The sequence below is a fragment of the Eubalaena glacialis genome, chromosome 8, assembly GCF_028564815.1.
Source record: "Eubalaena glacialis isolate mEubGla1 chromosome 8, mEubGla1.1.hap2.+ XY, whole genome shotgun sequence".
In the NCBI taxonomy this organism is placed as follows: domain Eukaryota; kingdom Metazoa; phylum Chordata; class Mammalia; order Artiodactyla; family Balaenidae; genus Eubalaena; species Eubalaena glacialis.
In genome coordinates this window covers 6,667,957-6,690,110 of record NC_083723.1, presented here as the reverse complement: position 1 = coordinate 6,690,110, position 22,154 = coordinate 6,667,957, and positions in this window count along the sequence as shown.

Sequence of the window (22,154 nt, the reverse complement as noted above, 5' to 3'; positions counted from 1 at the left end):
CAGCTTTCACGATTTTCTATGTGAGAGAACTGAGGATTAGATGCCAGAGTGCCTTGTCCAAGGTCACTGGGCTGGGAAATGGTGCAATAGGGATTCTGACTTAGGCCTAGTGGGCTTCAGAGCCAGGGCCCATTTCTACCATGGTATCTTACCTCCTTTAAAGCCAAAAGTGCTGATTCTGAATGCCAGTTCATTATCTATGATCATCATTCACCTTTAGACCAATGCCTTGTGCAGATATTCATTAAATTGAATGTTCATGTTCAATCATAGAAGCGTGGTTTGGCTATTGGCATTAAAGCATTCATTCACCCACTTGTTCCTTCAATCAACATTTACTGAGTACCTTGCTTAGAGCTGACATTCTAATCAGGTGATGTAGATAATGAACAGTGAACAAGAAATAATAAAATAGATAAATCATGTAGGATGTTGGAGGATCTAAATTCTATGGAAATAACGTGGCAGGCTGAAGGGGCTTTTACGTGTGAGGGCAGAGGTGGTGAGGTGGCGCTGGCATGTTTTAACGACAACGAGAAGCTAGTGGGTTGGATTGGAGTAAGCGAGGAGGAGGGTGGGAGGACAAAAAGAAAGAGATGTCACAGGGAACCAGGTGACCTGCAGTTCTCTGAGTGAGATAACAGTAGGGTTTTGAGAAAGGGAATTTACACTTTCTAAAGGGAATTACATGTTCAAAGGCTCATTCTGGCTTCCAAGTTGAGAATAACACAGGGATAGAAATCGGGGAGACAGTCTGGGGGCTATTGCTGAAGTCCAGGTGGTGTGGACCAAGATTCAGGTTCAGAGCCAGGGGTTTGATTTTAGAAGTGGTGAGAAGTGGCTGCATACTGGATATGTATTAAAGGTAGAGCCATGGCACCAAGTTTCACCAAGGGATAATTCCAGGTATCATAGAGTAATTGATTATGACTAAATCATCCTTGCTTTATGTCACCCACCCTAAAATAAAAGTGAAATGTCTCCTTTCCACTTGCATTGTCTTACTTTCAGAAGTGCTCTACTTGGAATCATTTAAAAGTAGCTAGTCTGAAAGCAATAGGAACTGGTAAATAGCTTTCAATGAGTCATCACTACGTTATTCACGGATTAAAATGAATGTGTCTTAGGACACAACTGAGCTAGATAGTAAATGACTACATACATGTGATTGCCAACTGATCTAGGAAACATTTCAGTCTGATAAAGCACTTTTCCTAGGACTTTAAATTGAGGTGTCAGCAATTCTTACATCTACTCAAATCCAAGTGAAATTGTTAGCCCTGTCTAGAGGAATGTCTATTGCTCAATGTCAAAGGCAGTAAATACATAATTTAATTGTTCATCTTTGCTCTGAATGTTTTTAAAGGAGAGCTCCATGTGTATTTGAATTAATTAATGAGCATCTCACTTGAAGAGAGGACCTAGAGTATGAAAAGTAATATTTAGAATTCCAGGAATTAAACCACTAGGATCTGAATCCTTATACCGTTACTAGTTGTGACCTTCAGCAAATTACTTAACCTCTGTCTCGATTTCTTCTTCTGAGAAAGGGAGGTGCCACTACTACTACTACCACTACTACTACTACTACTACTACTACTACTACTACTACTAACCACGCCCTCACTAAGGTCGAGCGAGTCTGTCCCTGTACAGTATTGGTGTAGAGCATGGTAATAGTAAATGTTCAATGAGTGCTATTGCTATTATAAGGTCACACTGGAAGTTTCAAGGAAAGCATGCTCATTAATGCACAATGTAACATTAATGCAGTAATGAGTCAATTACTTCTTCCTTCAGTTACTAGTAGTGTCCTAAGCTGAAAGGACTTATGGCCAAGCCACCCAGCCACATTTTGGTAGTTACAATTCATTTATTAATATCTGAAAAATTTCCCTATCACCGAGACTATTTTACACATATATTGGAGAAAAAGTACTATTGCAGTCATAACTCTAGTGAGTGTCAAAACAAGTATTTCTTCCATAGCGGGAAAAACCCTTTAGGGAACCTAGTTAATAGAAAAAAAATACAAGAAATTTGCAGAGGCCCATAATTTCCTACGTCATTCTTTTCTACCTAGTTCCACATTTGCCTTCCCTTTGAAAATACTCTTTCCTCAAACCTTGTCAGGTCAAAGTAATATTTCTAGAGAAAACAAATCTTTACAAAGCAAATACTGACTCTTCTTCATATTAGAATTAGTTGTAAATTTTTAAAAGTTTTTTTTCTGGTTGCATAAATATTGTTCACCCCAAACTGCAGAGAAAACTCTTAATGAGACCACACGTTTACATATGGTTGAAAAATTTAAATTCCCTGGAAATTCCGAAGTATACATATAAAACTGTGTTTCTGCTGTAAATATCTAGATATAACATAACAGACTTTGACATGTTTATATATAAGATGTCATTATATATCTAGCAATATTATTGAAATTATTCTTGAATAATAAAAAAAGGAAAATAGCTAAACAAAAACAAAAATGATGGTTATGAATGACTAATACGCTTATATGGGGCCAAAGAAAATTGCAGCACAGTAAAATCGTGATCAGGAAAGAAAACACACCCGTCCTAGGAGACCCGCTGTAACGCAGAGCATCACGGTGGAGATCTTCTTTTAATTACTGGTGGTGCCGTGAGCCAAAAGATTCCAAGTTTGTTTGAACAAAGCCACAGAGGAACTGCTGTTGGGAATTAATTTCAGGCCCTTCAAAAGCCAGGAATTCTGTCTCACGCAGGGTGTGGGATTTTGAAGGCATATTTTGCAGTGTGGGAATGGCTGTACACCGCGAAAGGAAATGGGAATAAGTAAAGTGCTGTTGCCTGTCCCGTGCACGGGCGACAACTCAGCACTCGCTGCTCTTACACATCAGTCACACACAGCATCCTGTTCTTTACCTACCTGGCTCTCTTAGATGATTAGCCCGCCTCACCAAATGGATTTGAGTTTTAAAACGCAGGAAGTCTTAAGTCAACTCGGTGGCAGCAACCAGACTTTTATGTCATCCCAGCCTTGCAGGCAGCCTTGGTTCCTCATTCATCTTGTTGCAGCCAAGCTCCTCTCATTGTGAAAAACCAGCAATTTGAGAGAGGGACGCGCAAACAGTATTGCTTTTGCTAGATGGTTATCCTTTGAAAAAGTCAGTCTCATTTCCAAGAATAGCCATTTCCCTCTTCCTGCAGGGAAGCCTGAGACCCTCCTGGCGCCCTTTAAGTTTTGGCAGACATCCTGGTTTGCTTTGAGTCCCCAGTACACTTAGGAAATGGAAAAAAGAGAGTTGAAAGTGTTTCTGTTAAGGCTTCAGCAGACAAAAGCCAAAGACTCCCAAGACCTTGTCCTGCAGCCCTCCGGTGGGTGTGAAGTGCAAATCTCAGTGTGAATGATTGATTTGCAACAGTTATAATTTGAAATCCTGAAAATGCATAGCATGTGTATGACAGATAAAAAACTATTTTAAAATGGAGTGAAAACGAATTGAGGTATTCTAAATGATCATGCATTAGTATACTAGTGACTTTATTTTTTTCCTCTATAGAAATTCTTAGACATTGCAAGTATCTAGAAGAGAATTCGTGGTGTTTCCCCCAAACCAACGTCCTTTTCATGTGGAGTATCATGAAGGATTAATGCCCAAGGAATATTCTTTGGGAAACACTGTTATCAGAATGCATAACCTTAAACACAAATGAATACCAACGCGGAAATGCGCCTCTAAGTTAATCTTTCAAGAAATTAGATATCTCCAGGAGAAACAGTCAAAGCAAGACATATAACAAAGCATTGGGTTAACTGTGTAAAAAACTCACTTAAAATATCTCTTTCCCTTATGATTCTTTAGAGAACTTAATCCACATGTCTGCCAATTTTATGTTAAATCCTTCTTCTAAAATCACAAACTTTGTATCTTTTTATCCTGAGTTAAGGTGAAAAGTAAAATATTATTGGATGATGGAAGATTGCGCTTCTCAAGGTGTCTCCACCACACTAAATCCATTAAAATGCTAAGTAAAATATTTCAAGGCACATCTTCAATGATAACATAAAGGCACAAAATAGAAATATCAACATGAAGAAGCAAAATCAAGAATGCAGAAAATGCCATTGTGGACCAGGCTCCTCTTCCCGTCACCTCGCGTCTATACAGATGTTCTTAAATTTATTCTTGTTATCTCTTGGAGTATGAATTTATAAACTTGAAGTACTAATGATTTTTATTTTGTTTTCCCCACTTTTGTTTTATTTCAGTTGTTTCAATGAACATGCATTTTGTGTAATTGTATGTAGATTGTATTTCTAAGCATTGTCATATAAAATGTATATCGTGACAATTTTATATATCTCAGTTAGATACCATATAATATACCAAAAGGTAAATAGTAGCTCTCTGTGTGGTGGCGATATGATTGCATTTAAAAAAATATTTTTGTCATTTTTTTCATATTTTATACATTTGTTTATATTAAATTTTTAACAGGAAAACATATTTTAACTTTTAAATATATCACAATCATTGTGTGGATGGGCTGTGAAGCCCAGATCACTGGGGTTTGAATCTTGGCTTCTCCACTTCCTTCCTGTGTGATCCTGCATAAGTTACTTAACCCTTCTGTATCTCAGTTTTAACGTCTGTAAAATGAGGGAAAATAATAGAATCTACTTCTATAGGCTAGTGTTTGGGATAGATGAATCAATGTGTTGAAAGTATCCAGAACATGGTCTGTAGTATGAAAATGTTAGCTATGACAGAATTAGTATTATTATTATTTAAAAAATTTTATTAAAGTATAGTTGATATACAATATTACGTGTTATAGTGATTCACAATTTTTAAAGGTTACACTCCATTTATAGTTATTATAAAATATTGGCTATATTCCCTGTGTTGTACAATACATCCTTGTAGCTTATTTTATACATAATAGTTTGTACTATATTGCCCCTCCCCGCTTCTTCTCCCCAGTGGTGACCACTAGTTTGTTCTCTGTGTCTGTGAGTCTGCTTCTTTTATGTCATATTTACTAGTTCATTGTATTTTTTAGATTCCACATATAAGTGATATCATACACTATTTGTCTTTCTCTGTCTGACTTATTTCACTTAGCATAATACCCTCCAAGGTTATCCATGCTGTTGCAAATGGCAACATTTTATTCCTTTTTATGGCTGAGTAGTATTCCATTGTATATATATACCACATCTTCTTTATCCATTCATCTGTTGAGGGACAGTCAGGTTGCTTCCATATCTTAGCAATTATGAATAATGCTGATATGAATATTGGGGCACATGTATCTTTTTGAGTTAGTGCTTTTGTTTCTTTTGGATATATACCCAGGAGTGGAATTGCTGGGTCATATGGTAGTTCTGTTTTTATTTTTTTGAGAAACCACCACACTTTTTTCCACAGTGGCTGCACCAATTTACATTCCCACCGATAATGTACGTGTTCCCTTTTCTCCACATTCTTGCCAACATTTGTTATTTGTTGTCTTTTTGCTGATAGCCATTCTGACAGGGGTGAGGGGATATCTCATTATGGTTTTGATTTCCATTTCCCTGATGATTAGCAATGTTGAGCATCTTTTCATGTGCCAGTTGGTCATATGCATGTCCTCTTTGGAAAAATGTCTATTCAGGTCTTCTACCCATTTTTTGATCAGGTTGTTTGTTTCTTTGATGTTGAGTTGTATGAGATGTTTATATATGTTGGATGTTAACCCCTTATCAGAGATGTCATTTGCAAATATTTTCTCCCATTCTGTAGGTTGTCTTTTCATTTTGTTGATGGTTTCCTTTGCTGTGCAAAAGTTTTTAGGTTTTATTAGGTCCCATCTGGTTTTTTTTTGTTTGTTTTTATCTCCTTTACTTTAAGAGACAGATCCAAAAAAATATTGCTACAAATATTGCTATTTGTCAGAAAGTGTGCAGCCTATGTTTTTCTCTAGGAGCTTTATGGTTTCTGGTCTTACATTTAGGTCTTTAATCCATTTTGAGTTTGAGGATTAGAGAATGTTCTAGTTTCACTCTTTTACTAGAATGTAGCTGTCCAGTTTTCCCAGCATCACTTATTGAAGAGACTGCCTTTTCTCCATTTTATATTCTTGCCTCCTGTGTTGTAGATTAATTGACCATAAGTGTGTGGGTTTGTTTTTGGGCTCTCTCTTCTGTTCTATTGATCTATGTGTCTGTCTTTGTGCTATACTATACTGTCTTGATTACTGTAGCTTTGTAATATAGTCTGAAGCCAGGGAGCATGATTCCTCCATCTCTGTTCTTCTTTCTCAAGATTGTTTTGGCTATTCAGGATCTTTTGTGTTTCCAAACAAATTTTAAAATTATTTTCTCTAGTTCTGAGAAAAATGCTATTGGTATTTTGATAGAGATTGCATTGAATCTGTAGTTATAAGTTATAAGGAATCTGCAGTTACATATAATATCAAATTTTAGAGTTACCACAATTTCAAGCTCATGAAGCACTTGGAAAATTCCTTGCTTCACCTCTTAATTTAGAAATTACTTCCTGCAGAAAACTGTCCAGACTCCCTGAGTTTGGATCAGGTATCCCCTCTTCCCTGTGGTCCTACAGCTTCCTGATGGGGCAGAAATCAATTCATTGCAGTTGCCTACTCGATGGCCTGTGACACTCTGTGACTGTAAGGTCCAAGAGCCCTGGTCATGATTCTTGGTCCCCACTTGGTTGCACCTAGCATTGTGTGTACATAATAAACATTTGTTAAATAAAGGGATGCCTTTAACTTCACCTTTAGAAATGAGTTTTCTGTCTCTGCCCTAGTAGTTCTTAAACACTCCCTCACTGCAGCACCTTTCTGTTAACTGGTGGGTCTAGAGCTGTGGTTTCCCAATGGGGTCCCTGCCTGCAGTCTCGGCAGCACCTGTGAACGTGTTAGGAACACAGATGCACAGACTGCACCACACACGGACTGAATCAAAGCCTCCGTGGGTGGGACCTGACAAGCTGCATTCTAAGAAGCTCCTCAGGTGACTGTGACCCACCTGAGGCCCCAAGGAGTCTGATTCAGCAGGTCTGCTTGGGTCCTGACGGAGCCCAGCTAACAGAGGTGGACCACTGTGCCACCAGAGGGAAGCAAAGGGCAGCAGAGCAGAGGCGGACCGAGTGGGAAAGGGGAACACCCAGCAGGCTCTGGCCAAGGATGTCCCCGGCCAAGTGCAGATCAGATTCCAGAGGGAGGTGATCCCCAGGGTGGAGCCTGGATTACTCAGATGCCAGGTCAAGCTGGGGACACAGAGAGTGGGTGGATCAGTGGAAGCAGAGGGGGAGGAGTTGAAGAGGAGACCAAATTATACATAGATGTCAGCTAATCAGACAAAGCACAGTCATGATTGAAGGATGCACTTGGGACCCAAGCCAGACCTGCTACAGCTTTCTCTTCAGGGATCACCTTATGAGGCTCCTAAGACCAGCTGTAGGACCTGTGTTTCTTTCTATCTTTTTTTTTTTTTTCTTAAATTTGAATCATTTCCAACATTTTATCCTTAGAACTTTCTTTTTTTTTAATTAATTTTTTTTCCGTATTAGTCATCCATTTTACACACATCAGTGTATACATGTCAATCCCAGTCTCCCAGTTCATCACACCACAACCCCCACCCCTTGCTGCTTTCCCCTCTTGGTGTCCATACGTTTTTTCTCTACTTCTGTGTCTCAATTTCTGCTCTGCAAACCGGTTCATCTGTACCATTTTCTAGGTTCCACATATATGCGTTAATATACGATATTTGATTTTCTCTTTCTGACTTACTTCACTCTGTATGACAGTCTCTAGATGCATCCACGTCTCTACAAATGACCCAATTTCGTTCCTTTCTATGGCTGGTAATATTCCATTGTATATATGTACCACATCTTCTTTATCCATTCATCTGTCGATGGACATTTAGGTTGCTTCCATGACCTGGCTATTGTAAATAGTGCTGCAATGAACATTGGGGTGCATGTGTCTTTTTGAATTATGGTTTTCTCAGGGTATATGCCCAGTAGTGGGATTGTTGGGTCATATGGCAATTCTATTTTTAGTTCTTTAAGGAACCTCCATACTGTTCTCCATAGTGGCTGTATCAATTTACATTCCCACCAACAGTGCAAGAGGGTTCCCTTTTCTCCACACCCTCTCCAGCATTTGTTGTTTGTAGATTTTCTGATGATGCCCATTCTAACTGGTGTGACGTGATACCTCATTGTAGTTTTGATTTGCATTTCTCTAATAATTAGTGATGTTGAGCAGCTTTTCATGTGCTTCTTGGCCATCTGTATGTCTTCTTTGGAGAAATGTCTATTTAGGTCTTCTGCCCATTTTTGGATTGGGTTCTTTGTTTTTTTAATATTGAGCTGCATGAGCTGTTTATATATTTTGGAGATTAATCCTTTGTCCGTTGATTCGTTTGCAAACATTTTCTCCCATTCTGAGGGTTGTCTTTTCGTCTTGTTTATGGTTTCCTTTGCTGTGCAAAAGCTTTTAAGTTTCATTAGGTCCCATTTGTTTATTTTTGTTTTTATTTCCATTACTCTAGGAGGTGGATCAAAAAAGATCTTGCTGTGATTTATGTCAAAGAGTGTTCTGCCTATGTTTTCCTCTAAGAGTTTTATAGTGTCTGGTCTTACATTTAGGTCTCTAATCCATTTTGACTTTATTTCTGTGTATGGTGTTAGAGAGTGTTTTAATTTCATTCTTTTACATGTAGCTGTCCAGTTTTCCCAGCACCGATTATTGAAGAGACTGTCTTTTCTCCATTGTATATCCTTGCCTCCTTTCTCATAGATTAGTTGACCATTGGTGCGTGGGTTTATCTCTGGGCTTTCTATCCTGTTCCATTGATCTATATTTCTGTTTTTGTGCCAGTACCATATTATCTTGATGACTGTGGCTTTGTAGTATAGTCTGAAGTCAGGGACTCTGATTCCTCCAGCTCTGTTTTTTTCCCTCAAGACTGCTTTGGCTATTCGGGGTCTTTTGTGTCTCCATACAAATTTTAAGATTTTTTGTTCTAGTTCTGTAAAAAATGCCATTGGTAATTTGATAGGGATTGCATTGAATCTGTAGATTGCTTTGGGTAGTATAGTCATTTTCACAATATTGATTCTTCCAATCCAAGAACATGGTATATCTCTCCATCTGTTGGTATCATCTTTAATTTCTTTCATCAGTGTCTTATAGTTTTCTGCATACAGGTCTTTTGTCCCACTAGGTAGGTTTATTCCTAGGTATTTTATTCTTTTTGTTGCAATGGTAAATGGGAGTGTTTCCTTAATTTCTCTTTCAGATTTTTCATCATTAGTGTATAGGAATGCAAAAGATTTCTGTGCATTAATTTTGCATCCTACAACTTTACCAAATTCATTGATTAGCTCTAGTAGTTTTCTGGTGGCATCTTTAGGATTTTCTATGTATAGTATCATGTCATCTGTAAACAGTGACAGTTTTACTTCTTCTTTCCCAATTTGTGTTCCTTTTATTTCTTTTTCTTCTCTGATTGCCATGGCCAGGACTTCCAAAACTATGTTGAATAATAGTGGTGAGAGTGGGCATCCTTGTCTTGTTCCTGATCTTAGAGGAAATGCTTTCAGTTTTTCACCATTGAGAAAGATGTTTGCTGTGGGTTTGTCATATATGGCCTTTATTATGTTGAGGTAGGTTCCCTCTATGCCCACTTTCTGGAGAGTTTTTAACATAAATGGGTGTTGAATTTTGTCAAAAGCTTTTTCTGCATCTATTGAGATGATCATATGGTTTTTCTCCCTCAATTTGTTAATATGGTGCATCACATTGATTGATTTGCATATATTGAATAATCCTTGCATTCCTGGGATAAAACCCACTTGATCATGGTGTATGATCCTTTTAATGTGTTGTTGGATTCTGTTTGCTAGTATTTTGTTGAGGATTTTTGCATCTATATTCATCAGTGATATTGGTCTGTAATTTTCTTTTTTTGTAGTATCTTTATCTGGTTTTGGTATCAGGGTGATGGTGGCCTCATAGAATGAGTTTGGGAGTTTTCCTTCCTCTGCAATTTTTTGGAAGAGTTTAAGAAGGATAGGTGTTAGCTCTTCTCTAAATGTTTGATAGAATTCACCTGTGAAGCCATCTGGTCCTGGACTTTTGTTTGTTGGAAGATTTTTCATCACAGTTTTCATTTCATTACTTGTGATTGGTGTGTTCATATTTTCTATTTCTTCCTGGTTCAGCCTTGGAAGGTTATACCTTTCTAAGAATTTGTCCATTTCTTCCAGGTTGTCCATTTTATTGGCATAGTGTTGCTTATAGTAGTCTCTTAGGATGCTTTGTATTTCTGCCATGTATGTTGTAACTTCTCCTTTTTCATTTCTAATTTTATTGATTTGAGTCCTCTCCCTCTTTTTCTTGATGAGTCTGGCTAATGGTTTATCAATTTTGTTTATCTTCTCAAAGAACCCGCTTTTAGTTTTATTGATCTTTGCTATTGTTTTCTTTGTTTCTATTTCATTTATTTCTGCTCTGATCTTTATGATTTTTTTCCTTCTACTAACTTTGGGTTTTGTTTGTTCTTCTTTCTCTAGTTCCTTTAGGTGTAACGTTAGATTGTTTATTTGAGATTTTTCTTGTTTCTTGAGGTAGGATTGTATTGCTATAAACTTCCCTCTTAGAACTGCTTTTGCTGCATCCCATAGGTTTTGGATCATCATATTTTCATTGTCATTTGTCTCTAGGTTTTTTTAAATTTCCTCTTTGATTTCTTCAGTGATCTCTTGATAACGTATTTTTTAGCCTCCATGTGTTTGTGATTTTTACGTTTTATTCCCTGTAATTGATTTCTAATCTCATAGCGTTGTGGCCTGAAAAGATGCTTGATGTGATTTCAATTTTCTTAAATTTACTGAGGCTTGATTTGTGACCCAAGATGTGATCTATCCTGGAGGATGTTCTGTGCGCACTTGAGAAGAAAGTGTAATCTGCTGTTTTTTGATAGAATGTCCTACAAATATCAATTCAATCTACCTGGTCTATTGTGCCATTTAAAGCTTGTGTTTCCTTATTAATTTTCCGTTTGGATGATCTGTCCACTGGTGTAAGTGAGGTGTTAAAGTCCCCCACTATTATTGTGTTACTGTTGATTTCCTCTTTTAGAGCTGTTAGCACTTGCCTTATGTATTGAGGTGCTCCTCTTTTGGATGGATATATATTTATAATTGTTATATATTCTTCTTGGATTGATCCCTTGATCATTACAAAGTGTCCTTCCTTGTCTCTTGTAACATTCTTTATTTTAAAGTCTATTTTATCTGATATGAGTATTGCTACTCCAACTTTCTTTTGATTTCCATTTGCATGGAATATCTTTTTCCATCCCCTCACTTTCAGTCTGTATGTGTCCCTAGGTCTGAAGTGGGTCTCTTGTAGACAGCATATATATGGGTCTTGTTTTTGTATCCATTCAGCAGGCCTGTGTCTTTTGGTTGGAGCATTTAATCCATTCACGTTTAAGGTAACTATCCATATGTATGTTCCTATTACCATTTTCTTAATTGTTTTGCATTTGTTTTTGTAGGTCCTTTTCTTCTCTTGTGTTTCCCACTTAGAGTAATTCCTTTAGCATTTGTTGTAGAGCTGGTTTGGTGGTGCTGAATTCTCTTAGCTTTTGCTTGTCTGTAAAGCTTTTGATTTCTCCATCGAATCTGAATGAGATCCTTGCTGGGTAGAGTAATCTTTGTTGTAGGTTCTTCCCTTTCATCACTTTGAGTATATCATGCCACTCCCTTCTGGCTTGTAGAGTTTCTGCTGAGTAATCAGCTGTTAACCTTATGGGAGTCCCCTTGTATATTATTTGTCGTTTCTCCCTTGCTGTTTTCAATAATTTTTCTTTGTCTTTAATTTTTGCCAGTTTGATTACTATGTGTCTCGGCATGTTTTTCCCTGGGTTTATCCTGTATGGGACTCTCTATGCTTCCTGGACGTGGGTGGCTATTTCCTTTCCCATGTTAGGGAAGTTTTCGACTATAATCTCTTCAAATATTTTCTCGGATCATTTCTCTCTCTCTTCTCCTTCTGGGACCCCTATAATGTGAATGTTGTTGCATTTGATGTTGTTCCAGAGGTCTCTTGGGCTGTCTTCATTTCTTTTCGTTCTTTTTTCTTTATTCTGTTCTGCAGCAATGAATTCCACCATTCTGTCTTCCAGGTCACTTATCCATTCTTCTGCCTCAGTTATTCTGCTATTGATCCCTTCTAGTGTAGTTTTCATTTCAGTTATTGTATTGTTCATCTCTGTTTGTTTGTTCCTTAATTCTTCTGGGTCTTTGTTAAACGTTTCTTGCATCTCCTCTATCTTTGCCTCGATTCTTTTTCCGAGGCCCTGGATCATCTTCACTATCATTATTCTGAAATCGTTTTCTGGAAGATTGCCTATCTCCATTTCATTTAGTTGTTTTTCTGTGGTTTTATATTGTTCCTTCATCTGGTACATAGCCCTCTGCCTTTTCATCTTGTGTATCTTTCGGTGAATGTGGTTTTTGTTCCACAGGCTGCAGGATTGTAGTTCTTCTTGCTTCTGCTGTCTGCCTTTTGGTGGATGAGGCTCAGGACCTGTATTTCTAATTCTTAAGTTTACAGGTAATATTGGGGCAGGGTTTTGCCATAATGTTCTGCCCCTGATCTCTGTCACTGGGTCCTTTATTTGTCCCTTAGTTTTCCAGCACTAAGAATTGTAAAGCTTGTGAAGAGTAAAGAGTACTGGTAATTTGCAATTCTGCTTTCTGTACTTGAACAAGTCACCTCTCAACATTAAGGTACTACTGCTTTTATTACTGCTGTGCTTCTTAAAAAAAAATTTTTATTTATTTATTTATTTATTTATTTATTTATGGCTGTGTTGGGTCTTCGTTGCCGTGCACAGACTTTCTCTAGTTACGGTGAGCAGGGGCTACTCTTCGTTGCAGTGCACAGGCTTCTCATTGTGGTGGCTTCTCTTGTTGTGGAGCACGGGCTCTAGGCGTGTGGGCTTCAGTAGTTGTGGTGCACAGGCTTAGTTGCTCTGTGGCATGTGGGATCTACCCGGATCAGGGATCAAACCCATGTTCCCTGCATTGGCAGGTGGATTCTTAATCACTGCACCACCAGAGAAGTCCTGCTGTGCTTATAATATGATATAATGGATGTGAAAATCCTTTGCAAACTGCACACTATACAGACGTAGTCTACTATTGTTTACTAGGCCTTCAGTGACTAGATATTGTGTACCTATGCCCCCACGATCAGATGATCAGTCTTCTGAAAGATTCATTTGTTTTGTGAAAGGTAGTGTGGTTATTAGATTGGGCCTGGCCTTTGGACTATGATAGGCTGGTTTAAGCCTAAGCCAGTTAATTACTTTCTATGTGACCCTGGGATGGTCATTTACTCTTGTTGGATTCTAGAATAAAACTGAGATAATAAAATCCATCACTAGGATTAAACGGTATCATGTACATGGTAGGTCTGGCACATGACAGGCACACAACTACATCACTTTTTCTTTTAAAGACAAGACAACTCAGGCCAAGAAAGGGTTCAAAACAGTGGACAAGGTGATAAAGTTAAAATATTGCCATTCCTCTGTTCAGAATCCTCTAGTGACTTCCCATCTTAGAGTAAAAGCCAAATCCTTGAAAAGGCCCTTTAAACCATGTCCTTACAGAATCTGGCCCTTGTTACCCCTGCCCTCCTGCTTCTTTCTCCTCACTTAGATGCTGCAGCTACGCTGGCCTCTCAACCTTCCTCAAATGGCACATCAGGGGAAGGCCTTCCCTGTCACCTCACTGAAAATTCCAACCCTCCCCCTGCTGTCTACCCTTCCTTCTTGTTTTAATTTTCTCTTTGAACTTCTAATTATCTAATATGAAATTTATTTTTCTTATTCATTTTCCTTATTTTCCTGCTCCCTCATTAGAAGGTCCAGGAGGTTAGGAATTTTGTCTCTTTTGCTCACTGTTCTATATCAGGGCCCACAATGCTGCTTGGCATGTCACGTGGTAGGCACTTATTTTGTTGAATGAAAGAATGAAATACAGTTCTTATGACTCAAGACTAGACCTCTGCTGATTGTAATAATAACTAAGATGTATGTAGCTCTTTGCATTGACAAGTGTTTTACATGCATTATCTTGCTTTATCCAAGGGCAGATGTGCAATGGTTTTTGTACAATTTTGGACTAATTTGGTCTGCAATTTTTTCCAAGATACTTTCTGGTGATGCATGACATTACACTGGTCTTTTTGATGGCAGAAACATGTTTGAATTTCAGGGATAATTTGCAATGGCTGCTGGTGTCTCACTTTGTACTGTAGAGCAGGGTGGGATGTTGACCAAGGACAGGCCCCCAGAACTGATTTGGGAATTGGCATTCACTTGGGGGCGGGTTCAGTTAGCCCTATTTCAAATCCCTAACTCTGTCGTAACTTCCACGTAACACCCAGGACACACTGAAGAGTGCGGTAGCTCAGAAGCACCCTCACCTAAGATCCTTCTTATAAGTCATGAAACTCTACTCCATGCCAACCGTTGAATGGGTGGTTGGAAACTTCAACTCCAGCTTGGCCTGGATGCCTAATCCATTTGGTCAGGATCTGTGACACCCACCACATGCATGGAAGGGAGGGCAGTGCAAGGCGGTTCTGCAGAGAAGCACCGTCTTTGGGAAACAAGGATGCACGAGCTTCCTTCAAGTGGTAAAAAATAAGTATATATTGTTTTTATTTTGAAGCATAGAGATTTATTTCAGTGGAAAATCCCCAAATATTTGGCTGACTTTAATCTTTAGCATTATAAAAAGGCAAAGAAACAACTAAAGCAAGACAGACCTCATCACTCTGAACCTGCTGGCACATAGATTATTAGAAACTCAAAATTCATCATGTGCTTGAAAAAACTTCCCAACCCAAGGCAGGTTGGGAAGTCAGCTGCCCCCAGTGAACAGGTGTGAGTCTGGGCGTGTCAACCCTGTGAGCCACTGGGGTTTCATCAGTGAACAAAAGAGGTGAAGATCCTTACCCTCACAGAAGCTGGGTTCTAGCTCTAGAAATTCTGTGACTTTTAAAAAATATTTTTAGGCAAAGAGTCTTGCTTAGTGCTTTGTGCAAGTTTCATTCAACACCTATTTTTGAGGACTTACTTTGTGCCAGACAAGGTGTTAGATGCTGGGTACTGGAGCTTGCCCCTTGGAGCTTCTAGTCTAGTAGAGAGGCAACCAAAGAGATCTCACAAGTGCGATGTAAACGTCTGTAACTTCCACCTGTGATAAACGTTATGAAGAATTGCCGCGTGGCATTATGAGACTGTATGATGAAAGGATTTGACTTAGAGAGGGGAGGAGGTGGGAATTGAAATAGGATGTGAAGGAGGAGGAGGTGATAACCAGGAGCAGAGATGAGGGCAGATGCAGAGGTGTGGATGCAGAGCCTCTGTGTCTGAGGGCAGCATGGCGAGCCTGCGGATGGAGAGAAAGTCCCTTGAGTGGAGCACACAGGGGAGGCAGGAGACGGGGCAGATGTGGGGCTGAGGGGAGGAGCTCTGAATTTCATCCAAACGTCGGCGTGGGAGCAGGCTGGGTGAAGTGGATAACTAGATTTGGGTTCTGAAATGACTAAAGGGCGTATAGGTAAATCAGTTATGAGACTCTGCCTGCTATTAAAACATTGTCTTTTGCCTCCAAACCCACCTGTCTACACCTTGCTTTTGTGACTTCTGGGGACATGTGCAAACTTTCTCCTTTGCCAGTTGGTCCTCCTAGGTTCTGCCACTGGGGGTCCTAGAAGGGGATTTGGGAAGCAGGAGGGGGCAGAAGGGACCCACTGCTGTGGCTCACAGGTGACACCCTGGTAATGACACGGCACCCAGGAAGCAGTGGTTGGTGTCGAGTTTCATCTTCTTCCAGCCTTCCCTGAAGCAGCCTCACTTCTGTCCCCCAGAAATCCCAGCCCCGCAGGGAGCCAGCCGTGTTAAAGTGGCCTCAACCACAAGGGGCCACACTGGCGAGGCTGACAGGCCATGAGTCTGACCTGGGGTCTCAGCTTTAGCTGCTGCCTGAGTCCTGGGGAGCTTTGGAAAATCCCAGTGCCCGGACCACCTGGGGCCCAGAACTGGACTCGGGTGTGAGAACCCCTGCAGCCCCAGGATCCCTCTGCAGCCCAGGCTGAGACCCTCCCCGGGGGTCGCTGGGTCAGGATCCGTGTCAGCCGCCCCTCGGGCCACGGTGAAAGGCACTGCCGGCAGTTTCCCTGGGCGTGTTCTCACACCAGTCAGAATGGCCATCATCAAAAATCTACGAATAATAAATGCTGGAGAGGGTGTGGAGAAAAGGGAACCTTCTTGCACTGTTGGTGGGAATATAAATTGATACAGCCACTGTGGAGAACAGTATAGAGGTTCCTCAAAAAACTAAAAATAGAACTAACATACGACCCAGCAATCCCACTACTGGGCATATACCCTGAGGAAACCATAAATCAAAAAGAGTCATGTACCACAATATTCATTGCAGCTCTATTTACAATAGCCAGGACATGGAAGCAACCTAAGTGTCCATCGACAGATGAATGGATAAAGAAGATGTGGCACATATATACAATGGAATATTACTCAGCCATAAAAGGAAACGAAATTGAGTTATTTGTAGTGAGGTGGATGGACCTAGAGACTGTCATACAGAGTGAAGCAAGTCAGAAAGAGAAAAACAAATACTGTGTGCTAACACATATATATGGAATCTAAAAAAAAAAAAAAGGTCTGAAGAACCTAGGGGCAGGACAGGAATAAAGACACAGACATAGAGAATGGACTTGAGGACATGGGGAGGGGGAAGGGTAAGCTGGGACGAAGTGAGAGAGTGGCATGGACATATATACACTACCAAACGTAAAATAGATAGCTAGTGGGAAGCAGCCGCATAGCACAGGGAGATCAGCTCGGTGCTTTGTGACCACCTAGAGGGGTGGGGTAGGGAGGATGGGAGGGAGACGCAAGAGGGAGGAGATATGGGGACATATGTATATGTATAGCTGATTCACTTTGTTATACAGCAGAAACTAACACACCATTGTTAAGCAAGTGTACTCCAACAAAGATGTTAAAAAAGATAAAAAAAAGAATGATACAACAAGATCATCATATTTGAAAAAATGGTCCTGGCTGTCTTGTGGATTATCATTTGTGTGAAGATTCACGGTTTACCAAGCATCTTCACATCCATTTTCTATTTGGTCCTTACTCCTGGTCCTCGTCCTTCCCTCTGAGGTGTTGGAAAACTGAGTGAGAGTGTGGCTGACTCAGCAAAGCTCGCGGGGGTGGACCTGAACCCCGTCTTTTGATCAGAGCGCTACACCTCCGGATGCTCTTGTGTTGATCATTACTTTCTTGCACACACTTAAGTTTTTTCTTTGCATTGAAATTTTAGTTACTTAAGTGAATGGACAGAAAATGCAGATCAAATGTCTGCTGCCTCCGTGTTAAATACTAGATCGATACTTGGGTGTAAGATGTATTCCTCCTACTCAATGTCCCTGTTGTCTAGCTGAGGGAGCAGACGTATTCCCAAACATAATTAACAATGTGAGGCTAAAACAAAGAGCATTAAGGAAGTTACTAAAGATTTTTGAGAGTAACTGTAAGAAGTGAGGGCTTGAGGTCAGCTCTGTAAGATGGGCAGACACAGACAGGTGATGACTTGGAACACATCTGGGGAGATACAAATTCAGTAGCCACACCATGGGATGGAGTGGAAGGGACTCTGGCCACCCCATCCCCGTACTGCATAATCGTAACAACCGTTAAGTTACCCTCTACCATGCCTCGAAGCCCCAACAAGTGAAGCTACAAACTAAATAAAACCAGTGTGCTATCTTTTCAACTGTAGCTTCAGAATAACTCCTCTGAGAGCAGCCCTCAGCCCTTACAATCGGATGGCTGTCCCAGAGTTCCCCCTTTTAGGAAATTTGGAACTGCTATTGAACAGGCGGGAATACTCGAAAACAGAGGCACCGAGGCTGGAATTTGAAACATGCATTTGGAGGATGGTGAAGCTGATGATGCTAGTAAACTCGGTCAAGAGACTTAAACTTTCAGAGGCATGTGAGCAGGGCTGTGCTTTAGAAGGATTAGGGTTACAGCAGGGAAAGTTTGGGGTGTGATAGAGACTGAAATCGTTTGAAGGTGTAAAAATTTTCTAGAAGAATCTGGGTAGTTACAATATGAACAAGGGTGGGAAAGAAAGTACAGATCAGAGAGGACTGTTATGGTCATGTAGGGAAGGCCCACCAGTTACCTGTGCTACCACGGCACTCAGTTTTTCTTTAAGAAACAGTCATGTTAACCACGCTCTACGGTGGCAACAGCACGTACAGACCCATTTTTATAAGGATTTTCTTTTAGACTTTAAAGGATCATTTTGCCCGGTAATGGGATCCTTTAGAACATCTCTTAAGCAGGATGATGGTAGAAACAATTCAGTTTGCTTCAGGAAAACTGTGAATTCATTGCTTAGATTATAACTGTTTCTAAGTTTTGAGCTTCTTGCCAAGATTTAAGACCAAACCCTGCCTTTGAATTCAATGATAGACTGCTATTTGTTTTTCAAGGACCAAGACTGACAGAACCCTCAACCAAACACTATTAGTTTTAATTTTTTTAAATAAACATACAGTGTGTTTTTCTTTTATTTTAAAACTGTGCATCTTCATGCACATCCTGACCTTCATCCTGATATGAAGAGAAATGTGTAGTTTTGGGGGGTGTGATGTGAGGGGAGGGGATGCAGCAGTGGAGACTGTTGGGGGGATATACCCTAGAGAGAAGCTTGAACATGCTTTTTGGCAACTAGCTGTGCTACCATCACCCAGAGAGTTTAAAAATAGAAATTCAGAGACCCTGGCTCGGTAGGTCCTGGATGGATTGTCGGAATCTGTACTCATAAAAGCTTTGTGGGCAGTTCTGGTGGGCAGACCTTCTAGAGGGGGGCTGCCCAGCCACCCAGAGTCCCATGGTGACAATACCCTGCCAAAGAAGCCATCCCAAAGGCTTTTTGAGTTTGTTGATCAAGAAACTCTCCTTTCCTATGTTTCTTTAGGTTTGTTGAAACCATTTATTAGTCTAGAATCAAACCTGGCTTTCTGCCTAGGCAAAATTCTGCTTTTTATTCATGTATTTATTCATTCAGCAAATGTTTATTTAGCGAGGTAGTTTTTTAAAGATACAATGGCAAGTAAGACACACTGATCATGTCTTTCATGGAGTTTGTATTCTAGTGGGAGAAGATAATCAGAAAGATAGAGAGAGAGAGAGAGAGGAGAGAGAAAACAAATGGCCCTAAAGGAGATATATGGCTCAAGGAGAATTTATTTTCAAAGGAAACGTTCACAGAAGCATGTGTTAGTGCAGTATCCCAGCTGGGGGCAGCCCTGCTCTCACCATATGAGCCTATAGGGATGTAGGGAGAGCATGATTACTTGAATCCAGAAAGAAACAGGGTTCTGTACAGTTGGTCATTTTCAAAAGAACAGTGCCCTTAGGTAGAGGGACACAGCCAGATGCAAACTGGGAGACATATTCTCGGTGCATACATCTGACAAAGGATGTGCATCTAGAATATATGAAGAATTCATACAACTAAATAAGAGGAAGACAAATAACCTAATAAAAATGGGCAAAATGTGTAGCTAATAAATACATGAAAAGATGCTCAACATCATTACTCACCATATAAATGCAAATTAAAATCACTATTTGCCAACTAGAACGGCTAAAATTAAAAGAAAAATCTGACAATGACAACTGATAGTGAGGATGTGGAGCAAAGGGAACCTCCCACTGGGCTGCTGGGAACGCAAAAATGGCACAACTACTTTGGAAAGTAGTTTGTCAGTTTCTTATAAACATATATTTACCAAAAGACTCAGCACAAGTATTTACCACCCACACCCCCAAAATGAAAACTATGTCCACATAAAGACTTAACTTGAATGTTCATGGTAACTTTATTTATAATAGCCCCAAACTGAACACAACCCAAATGTCCACCAATAGGTGGATAAATAAATAAATACCAGCAATAAAAATGAAAAAAAAAAACCCTATCAATACATGCAATTCCATGGATGAATTTCAAAAATAGTTTGCTGAGTAAAAGAAGTCAGACATAAAAAAAGCCTTTAGTCCACAGGACAGGGTCAAGCCTTGAAGGGAGATTACGTGGACAGAGAAGAGAGTGAGCCCGATATTAGGTCCAGAGTCTAGAGTCCCCCAGTGCTTTCAAACCAAGGAGAAAAGGATCCAAAAAAGGAGTCTGAGAGGGAGCAGCCAGAGGGCTAGGAGGAGACCAGCAGAGAGGGCGTTTTGAGGAGGAGGCAATCTCATCTGTCTGCACTGCTGCTGAGCCAGCAGGGAAACAGGACAGCACCAAGTGGGGTGCACTGGTGACCTGGCAAGAGCTGCTGCCCTGGGGAACTGGGCAGAGGAGGAAGTGGAAACGCCAGTTCTCTCGGATGCGAGGCAAGGCGTTTGCTTTGAAGTACTGCAGAAAATGGAGCAGACGGTGATACGGAATCAAGGGAGGTGAACTTCTTTGTTATTTGCTATGTTTTGTTTGTTTGTTCATTCTAGGATTGGAGATACCATTCTGTAGATTGGGATGAGGTGGTAAAGAGAGAGAGAAAAAGAAGTAGATGACTCAGGAGAGAGAACAATTGCAGAAGGAAATGGAATGGAATTGCAACAATTTGAGGTTATTGAAAAATACTTATTTTTCCCTTTGATTTATTGATTGCCAACCATTTACTTGTAAATAAAAGCATCGCACCAAGAATCCCTTCATCGCTCATCTACCAGGAAACTGGAATCCCAGATCCTGTTGGGGTATTCATTCTATAAACACCACTTTGATTTTACTTGTTGGGACAGTCATAGTTTATATTCTGGCATACTCATTCTGGTATATATGGTATATACATATATTACATGTATGAATATTATATGAGTATCAGACACCAAATAACACATCCTCATAAAATTAAAATTAAAATGTCCTCAACTGGAAAGATCATGACATTCTAGGTCACTAGAATGTCTTATTATTCTACAAGAGACTGAATATTGCATGAAGAAACATCAAACTGTCATCAAGCTATTTACTTGAGAACAGGTAAGAGAGCAAGAGAGTCAGAAAATTAATTAAATGTGAGAGCTCTTATAGAAGTAACAAGGAACAGAGAAGAATATTACCAGAGAAGTAAGCAGAGAATGCCTTTCTCAAGGCAATGGGGAGATAACCACACAAAGATAAGATGTATTAAAACTAGGAGACAGTCATACTCATGTGTACAACACAACAAAATTGGAAATTAATAATTAAACATTTAAAATAGGAAAAGCCAGCAAAAACAAATTTAAATGACAAACTAGAAAAAACATATGGTCCACAAAGGGATAATAAACTTATAAAAGCTATAATAAATAAACAAAAAGAAATGGAACCAACAATTTTTAATGAATAAAAAAGTGAAGTTATTCATTAAAAAAGAAACACAAATAGGCATCAAAGTACAAAAAAAATGGTAGTAGAAACATTGTAAAATGAAAATAAAATGGACAGCTGTTTAAATAATCTTCATTGAGGACATGAATAGAGGGAAAAAGCATTCTTGTCTCTCACTAATGAGAGTATAATTTTGTGTGACTTTTTTGTAGGACTAGTTGCTAATATGGATCAAAAGCTTTAGAATAAAGGGAAAAAGCATTCTTGTCTCTCACTAATGAGAATATAATTTTGTGTGACTTTTTTGTAGGACTAGTTGCTAATATGAATCAAAAGCTTTAGAATGCCCTTAAAAATTGACCCAATAATTCAACTTACAGAATTTTCCTAGACAAATAATCAGAGAAATCCATAATGATTTTATGTACAGGGTATCTGCTACAGGAAAAAAGGGAGTAAATACTCCAAACATTCAATAAAATGGTGTCAGTTACATAAATTATCTTGTATTAATACAGTGCAACTCTACAGGTCACTGTGGTAAAATATTCATGTTTATTATGAAGTGGAAGAAGGTATTTCATAAAGCATTATTTACAATATTACCTTAGTTTAATGTATTCTGCCTATG